Source organism: Cyprinodon tularosa, unplaced genomic scaffold (assembly GCF_016077235.1).
Source record: "Cyprinodon tularosa strain WSP-4 unplaced genomic scaffold, ASM1607723v1 ctg317, whole genome shotgun sequence".
Classification (NCBI taxonomy): domain Eukaryota; kingdom Metazoa; phylum Chordata; class Actinopteri; order Cyprinodontiformes; family Cyprinodontidae; genus Cyprinodon; species Cyprinodon tularosa.
Window position 1 is genome coordinate 294,453 of NW_024039027.1, and position 7,294 is coordinate 301,746.

Consider the following 7,294-nt stretch of genomic DNA (forward strand, 5'->3'; position numbering starts at 1 on the left):
TCTGATATAACATCTAAAGAGGCAACGGATACGGAAAGTTACTTTACTTTTGGCTCTTTAGTTTTATTACACTGTCACAAGTACATGTGACCCATCCCCTTGGGGAGCAGTGGGCTGCCATTGTGCGGCACCTGGAGAGAAGTGTTGGGTTAACCGTATACTATGCAACCGGTGTTGATTTTCCAGCGAGGCTCCCCCCAGAGGGCGAAAGTAAAAGTGCACTGTCGTAAATATGCTCAGCTGTTCTCCTGGTTTCTCCGTCAAGCCAGGCGTGGTTGTTTTGAGCTTAGCAGACAGGCGAACGCAACGAATCACCATGTCTACTGTGACTATTTTGTTCCAATTTTCGAGTTTGAAAATTTAGCATGTTTTCATACATTTCATACATGGGCTTTCACTGTTTTCTCGCTGATTCCGCCATGATAACTGCACAAATATCGCCACCTCGCTAGCAACGAGCATGCCTTTCACTGGGGGCGTGCAGCAGTTCTCGCCGTCAAGCAAGACCGACTCTCGCGATGCACGAGACTTCTGAGCCTGTGGGTGCGGACCGAGGGCTCCTGCAATTGCAAGTGCGGTATTTCCCCCACAGACCACCAGGGCGGCCGAGAAAACCTTTATTCAACCTGAAATGACTCATTTAATCATCCAAAACATTATGGAACACATTAATTAACTGAAAAATGTTGCATAGTGTGCCTTTAAGGGTCTTTGCTCAGGAACCCAGAGTTACAGTCTGTGGGAGTTGGGCTTGAACTCAGAACCTCTGGATTCTAAGCCATGTTACCTGCAGGATTTCTTTCAGCTGATTTTGTTAAATGGAATCACCTTAAATATAAAAATTTACAGTAGTAGCCATTCAAAATTTCCCTAATTTCCTTGATGGGCCCTTGGCTGGTCCCCTTTAATTCGGTTTTAACATCAATCTTTGTACTAAAATATTCTTTCGGTGATGATTTGGGGACATTGAGATCTAAAGAGAAGCACCATCTCCAGGTCAGACCCTGTAATTCAGTGAAAGGGTGGAGTCAGAGGAAAAAAAGTATAGACGCCCATGAGGAAAAGTAGGTCACTCTAGTGGCTGGAACTTGGAGAGGATTCTGCTGAGAGTTGCAGGGCTGCCTTTCGACTGCCGTCTGACTAAGAAGGGCCATTTTGAATGGCTGCTACTGTACATTCACATGGAGAGAGATGCTGTGCACATATAAACATACTTGATAAATAAAAATGTTAGAATAATATTAGAGGAGAAAAAAAAACATCTGTACAGATTGCAAAGGAACAGCAGAAAACATTCATACTAGCTAAACTAAAACCAAAATTGTCCGTTTTTTTTTTTTTTTTAGAATCAACCATGTTTTAAGTCACATGCAATTAATCAATGATTTAGGGTAAATTAGTGATTATTGGGGCAGATTTATTGTTTTATTATTTAATAATTATTGTTGATTTTATATTTTTTTTTGCTGTTGTCATCTCTCCTAGTCGAAATATGTTTACATGCAAACAAACTGTCTCTCCATTTCTGCCATCATACCAATGCCTCCTTTGAGGCCACTTCCACAGAAATGTTTTTGTGTTTGCATCTGACTTTCCAGTTCAGTTTCAGCAAAGACTGTTTTGCAAGCTGGCTGAACTGTATGCATAAATCGCATACAGTTCAGCACCTTCTGTAAAGATCTGCCCTGCAAGTACAAATAGCTTTGCAAGTCAGACATGCAAACCTCTTGAAGATCAGGCCCATACTGTGCCTTTTCCCGAGATGCCAAAAAAGTAAAAAAAACAATCCACTGGACTTTGTTTTCAAGTTTGAAGATATTTCGCTTCCCATCGAGGAAGCTTTTTCAATTCAAAATGTCAGGAATTGCGCAAAGTTCGAGGCTAATATATAGTTGAGGTACTGATACCTTTCAGATTTACGTCTGAACGGTATCAGGTCATTCTTTTTGTTCCATCTCTTTTCATGCAATCCACTTCTTGCTGCAGCATTGATTCATTTCTGCAAATATTGATGGATGTGTTTTTATTAGATTGATGATCAGATTCACACGTGTATTGATTGCTGCATGTCACAGGTGACAAGGAAGAGAGGCTTAACAGGTCTGTGTTCCGGGAGCACAGACCTGTTAAGCCTGCAGCTTCTTGCAACACATGGATCAATTCGATGAACTTGTGCAAATTATCATATTCTAACCCATGGATAAGTATCAATAAGCAGAGATGAACACTAGCATGGTTTCCGCTCCATTTTAACAGAGGAAGGGGGAGATTTAAAAGTTTTGGGTCAAAAAAAAAAATCACCAAGCCAAACAGTTGCATGCAGAAGCAGTGTAAAGGAAAGTGTACTGAAATAAAAGTAAATAAAGTTATTCTCTGGTGCAGCTTTGATTTATTTCAAATATATCACACTGAGGCAGGGTGTGAGTGAATGGAAAATTCATAGAACATTTAGATATAAAATACCAATATAATCTTCTGCTTTGTGAGGGTATATAAGTACTTTTGTTCTTATTTTAGACATTAGCTTAGCTCACAATTTGGAATTCTTATAATCAGAAGCAGAAAGAAACTTATTGCGGTTTTTCAGTAGAGAAAACAGATGATGCTCTTTGGCCCAAGTTCACTGAAAATAATGAGATTAAAAAGATTAACAGAAATTATGTTAGTTTTATGGTCCATATAAATTTATGTCATTTGTTTTGGTCTTGGAAACCAAACATAAAAAAAGACAAAAACAAACTTGTTCTCCAGTTCTTACAACCCTCATTCAAAGGTCAATTGTTTTTTTGATGTAAATGCCCCATTTCTTAGGATGGACTCCCCTTAGATTTGTAGAAAGTTAGATGAGACATATTATAATATACCGTATTTTCGCGACTATAAGGCGCATGTAAACGTCTTTTTTTTCCCTCAAAATGTGCCCTATGTGTGTTGTTACTGCGGATGTTGTTGAGACCACCATGAGAACATTAAAGGGGGAAGTTTGGGCGTGGATTGTGTATAAAAGAACAGGTATGTGCTTTATGCAGAACATTGTTGTCTGAACAACCCTGACATTGGCAAAGAGACGCGCCTATGAAGCACAGTTTAATCTTTAGCTGTTAATCTGTGACTCCATGCGTGCCCATCTCACAGCCGATGTGAAAAACTTGGTGAAACAAATGAACGCTGTGCTTGCTGTTATTGCGGGAGGTCTGACAAAGGAACTTCCACCGCTCGACATCGGTGTGAACCGGCCTTTCAAAGTAAGGCCGCGAGCGGCGTGGGAGCGATGGATGACCGACGGAGACCACAGTTTCACGAAAAGTGGAAGGCAGTTCCGCCAAGTTACGCCACAGTTTGCGAATGGATTGTAGATGCTTGGACTAACGTGTCTGCTGGCTCTGTTGTTCGAGCTTTCGCAAAAGTCGGCATTATTTCCAAGGAGCCGCGCGGCACGGAAAGTGACTCTGACAGCGAAGAAGGGGAAATTGGCATGTCTGATTTAGCGCAGCTGTTTAATTCAGAAACAGAGGATGAGGACTTTGATGGGTTTGATTAATACTTTGTAATAAATACATGAATAAAGCACAATCATACTCAGTTTTGCTCCCGCTCTATTTTTAAATACGCAGTAGAGGTATTTAAACATAGTAGAGGACATGTAACTGTACAGTATATTATAAACGCGCCGTATAGTCCGGTGCGCCTTATGTGTGTGTTAAATATAGTAATGGCACACATAACTGAGACTGCGCCTTTGAGTACGGTGCGCCTTATGGTCGTGAAAATACGATAGTATGCTGTACATTCTGTAGCCTATATTTGTATCAGTAATGTAGACAATGGTTGTAGCTATATTATGTCAATATTTGGCCTTTATATCTAGAGCTTTTCATCATGTCAAATATACTCATACTTAAGTTATAGTCTTTCTCCATCATTTTCTAAGCTGAGTTACTGAATTATGAGATTAAATAACATAGAAATGCTTCCAGGGAACTGCTTTACTGGGGGCATTTATTTAGATGTCTCTTTTAGAGTCTGCTTGAATACTCCTAGTACCTGAAACAGAGAAAATACAACATAGATAGTTTCAAGACAGGAGCGTTCAAATCCTCATCTACAAATCCGACTAGAGTGAGATGTCTCAATCTGATTTGATTTGAAATCCCTACATTTTAAAAACGTTTTTACAATTAATTAACTTATTTAACTAATAACTTAACAAATTATTAACTATAAGCCTGTTTATTGTCCCATTTTGTAGCTTAATCGCCATGACTTTATATTTGTCTTTGAACAAAGCAAGTACAGCTATAATATGATATGATATGATATGATTTGATAGACAGCCTGTCTGTCTTCATGGGAACAGATTGGCTGGTCTGTATGTGGCGCGCTCAAACTGTCAGCAGGACAGCCTACTTCTGATAAATGGTAACTATGGAGACTGATGTCAACCCTGACCTGTGGAGTAAATCAGCCACCAGGCTCTACCAGATATATGTGCTTCTAGTTTGCAATGTGCAAATACAGAATACCTCTGTAACCAAATAGTATGTAGAACCAGACAGATTATCTCTTGGTGGTGCATATTTAATGACTAGATTTTCCTTCCATAACAATGCACTTATAATGACAAACAGATTTCTGATGGTAGTGCAAATGCATCAACTCCATCCTAGCTTATAAAGTTTTAACCGTTTACTGAGCCTCACCAAAATATATATATATTTTTTCCTTCAGGCTTTAGTGCAGCATAGTGTTCACTGTAACACCCACTTTTCTTTATCTCTTCTTAACGAGAAGATAAAGAAAAGATAAAAAAAGAAACCCCACAAATATTTGTCAAACATGACTACTGGGAAAGGACGTAAAGAGAGAAGAGTTGAGCTATATGCTTTAATTTGTTGTTGATGTGTTAGTCAAGTTTTTCTGGTGTTTTTTACTGTAAAGACTTTTAGCCTTAACCATATTTTAGATCTGTTTGTAGTTTTCACCTATTAGACATGATCCAATGTTGGGTTAATTAATTGTACATAAGTTATTCTACTTTAATCATATTACTTTAATCATATTATACTTACACATTTTGTTATCTCTATCTTACTCATATTACAAAGAGTGTTAAAACATTTAGTTTTGTTTGCTGTGTCATTAATGTTTTTTAAGTCTGTGCAGGAGGGATGCTGACTGCGACTGCTGTTAACAGATGTCGTTAAGGGTGTGGAGGAGAATGGAGAACTGTGCAACTAGATAAGGAGAGGGGTTCTCCTTATCCTATGATGTTGTATGATGTTGTATGATGTTGTACGAAAATTCTGGTTTCAACTGGGTTCTGTTCCCTCCCCCTTTAGCGGTTGAAACCACATTGTAATCAGGGCGTTTTTTCAATAAAGGGCTTGGAGAGCAGATACTGCTTCAGAGTGGGTTTGAAGTTGTAACTGAATGCAGTTTCTGATCCCCTCTCCTTGCAAGTAAAATATACTCAATTCTCTGTGTCATTCTTTGTGCAGGTTGCTGAATAAGGTGTTTGGTGTTTAAACCTAACATTAATTGGTCCTTCGAGCCGGATTGCAAGACACCTGACGATTCCCAGCAGGTAAGCGAGACCCAGATAAGCCTGCGGCCGCAGCAAATAGACCCTTTACGGGACTGGTCTCTCCCTTACAGGCTGGGGTCCGACGGTTGAAGCATTTCAAGGATGCAGAGAATTGTGAGTAGTTTTTTCCTTTAATAAGGAGTGAGTGAGAACCGTGAGAGAAAAAACAGCAAACAGTTTAAACCTCGTGAAGGACGGCGGTGTCCTCTATTTTTAATAGTTAAATTCCGCGTGGGGTGACGAGGTCCCCCTGTTGTGCTAAAACCCTGACAATTCTAGACTCTATCAGGTAAAACAGAAATTTTAAAACAGTTAAAGTCCGCGGGAGGGCAGTCTCCCCTAGTTGTGAACTAGTTAAATTCTGCGTAGGACGGCGGCGTCCTCTGTGTTTAAAATAACGTAAACGGAAATAAAGTAAAAGTTAACTGCGCAGTGTTTGTGTGTGTGTGTGAAAGGAAATATAGATATCACTAGATATCTGTATTTCATACCAAAAAGACAAGGGTTAAATGGTGAGCTTTTGTGGATGTTTGTAGACAAGAAAACTCCACCTGTAAGGGTTGAAGTGAGTTTTACCACAAAAAGTCGTTGATCACCATCTTGTCTGAAGCCCCAGTGTTTAGAACACGACAGGTGTTGAAAACCCACTGGGCCCAAATTTAGTTCAAAATGGGAAAGGGGCAAAGTAAAGAAAAACAGAAGTTATTGGAGGAACTCCAGTGTAAAGACTGGAAAGCAGTTGAAAATGATGACCCATTGGCGGTAGAGCCGTTGTGTTACTGGATAAAAAACTACGGTTTTAATGGTAAATTGAGCACCACAAACATAAATGAATTGCAGCAAAAAATAAAAACAAAAAGCAAAAATAAAGACACTTTGATGGAAAAAGAAGGTTACATGCAAACCATGGTTTGGATGAAATTAGCAGGACAGAGAGAAGAGGGAGAGCGCAGAGCTAAAAGAGAGAGAGAGGAGAGACAAAGAAAAGAGAAAGAAGGGAAAGAAAGAGAAAGTGAAGAAAGAAAAAAGGAAAAGGAAAGATCAATAATGTTTCATAGAAAGGAAGATGATGAGTACGTAGGGCCCTATTCTGACCTGCTACATCAAATACATAATCTCCCACAAATGGGAGGTGCTGCCGCTGCAGCCGATCCCTCAGCTCCGCCACTCACGGGGGATCCTCCACAATATACTCCCCCACAGCATATACCTCCTCCAGAAGGATCATTGAAAACAGCCCCTCTTCAAGCAGCTTCTCCACAAGCTAATACCACCCAGGGATATGCTACTAGGTCCAAAGGGTCTGTAGGAGATTGGTCAAAAACTTTAGCGACAACATTTAGTGACATTCTGTCCCCACAGGCACTCCGAGTGATGCCTGTAAAACAGGAAGGTGTAGGAGAAGTCCTTACGCTTCCTTTAATAGAATTACCAAACCCCTTAGCGGGCCAGGTTGAAGGAAATAACCGACAACCAGCCACAATAATGGTATATAGAACCTGGACACAGGAAGATGTTAGAAAAGCAGTAGAAGGAATTCCCCCTCCAAAGGAGGATGTAGAAGAATGCATAATTCAAATGGAAAATCTGAGAAAATCTTACCATTTAAATGGTGCAGAGGTTCAGCAAGTCTGGATGTGCCAATTAGGAGCAGAATGGCACCATGTTAAAGGGAATTTTGTGCCAACTACAAACGCTGATCCTCCTACC

General features: G+C 40.0%; 1 long non-coding RNA gene across 1 annotated transcript; it reads left to right on the forward strand.

Moving 5' to 3' along the window:
• The first annotated feature begins 5,388 nt into the window (after positions 1–5,388).
• On the forward strand, positions 5,389–5,686 carry LOC119788436. Its single transcript, XR_005281472.1, has 3 exons — positions 5,389–5,408; positions 5,499–5,584; positions 5,656–5,686. It is a non-coding gene; the product is annotated as an uncharacterized LOC119788436 (long non-coding RNA).
• The last annotated feature ends 1,608 nt before the right edge of the window (positions 5,687–7,294 follow it).